At 42.0% G+C, this 1,491-nt stretch overlaps 1 non-coding gene across 1 annotated transcript; it reads right to left on the reverse strand.

Moving 5' to 3' along the window:
• Positions 1–795: 795 nt before the first annotated feature.
• On the reverse strand, positions 796–902 carry LOC132638980 (small nucleolar RNA R71). Its single transcript, XR_009582031.1, has one exon. It is a non-coding gene; the product is annotated as a small nucleolar RNA R71 (small nucleolar RNA).
• Between the last annotated feature and the right edge of the window lie 589 nt (positions 903–1,491).

Genomic DNA, 1,491 nt, shown 5'->3' on the forward strand with positions numbered 1-1,491 from the left:
CTCTGGTTCTCCCAATCCAAACAAATTCCAAATACTTCAAAATAGCGAATACAAACCAAATCTCTTTTCAAACTATTCAGAATAGGACTAAAGCCTTTAAAGACTAGTATCGCATACAATTAGTACCCTTTTCTCTCCTTATTCCCTGTGGGATTCGACCCCAAACTTGTTTGGGTTACTATATTTGACAACGTCCGCTTTACACCATTAATAGGTGTAATTTGAGCTTATCAAATTTTGGCGCTGTTGCCGGGGAATACGGTTTTGAAATTACTGATTGTTGTGTACTCTTCTTTAAAACTTTTTCTATTCCATCACACCTTGTTTGCTGTTGTGGTGAACCAGGTGAACATGGCAGGAAGACAGCATCGGAATCAAGGAAACTAAGGTGGACTCCAAGTGAACCCACCTGCACCAGAAGAAGATGAGGATGAGAATATATTTACGGAATTCATCAATGAAGCTGATTATGCTTCTGCTGTGGTTCCTCCTAGAACTGGAAATGCTACTTTTAATATTGATAGTTCTATCTATCAGCTGCTGAAACTTGAAGGTTATTTCTGAAATTCTTCGGAGGATTGTCCACTCCGACATTTGAAGAACTTCTTGCATTTGTCTGCTCAATAATCCCAAGGTAATGTTTCTGCTGATGCACTTAGGTTACGGGTCTTTAAATATTCCATGGCTGGCCAAGCAAGGGAATGGTATGAAAAGCTCCCCAGCAATTCTATTCATACCTGGAGCGAGTTAGCCAATACATTTTTGAAGAAGTGGTTCCCACCAAGCAAAAAGGTTGAGCTTCGGGATAAGATCTTTGAGTTCAAACAACTTCCGGGGGAACAATTATATTCGGCATGGGAGAGTTTCAAGTGCTAACTAGCTCAATCTCCAACTCATAGGTTTCCGGATGCTATTCTCACCGAGAAGTTCTACAAGGGGTTAGATACAATGAATCAAATTGCTGTCAACACTACAGCTGGGGGATGCTTCATGGATAAATCATTTGTTAGCATCACCAGGTTGCTCGATAAGCTCACCACCCACAATCAAGCTTGACACTCAAGTGATAGTGAAATCCTGTCAAATAGTAGTCCTTCTGTTGCCGCGGTGGCCAAAGAGAATCATGAGTGAGATCATGCGTTTGCTCATTTGCAAACCACCGTGGATTTGTTGTCAAAGAGGCTTGCGGAGAAAGAAGCTAAAAGTGTGAATGTTGTCGAAGAGATGCCATCTCATGCTCCTGGAATGTACCAAGTCTCGGAGGAAACTTATCTAGAGGGGCAGCCACAACGTGAGGATGCTAATTATATCGATCACTCTCAAGGGGGTTATCAAAAGCAATGGAGACCCCAACAACAAAGAAGTCAATATGGCCGAAATGAATATGGTGGTTCGGACAGGAGGGATTACAACAACAACAATTATGGTAACCGGAATTCCAACGCCTATGTTCCACCAAAGGGCCGTACTTCTAACTCTCAAAATTGGCGA

This window comes from Lycium barbarum, chromosome 4 (genome assembly GCF_019175385.1).
Source record: "Lycium barbarum isolate Lr01 chromosome 4, ASM1917538v2, whole genome shotgun sequence".
Lineage (NCBI taxonomy): Eukaryota > Viridiplantae > Streptophyta > Magnoliopsida > Solanales > Solanaceae > Lycium > Lycium barbarum.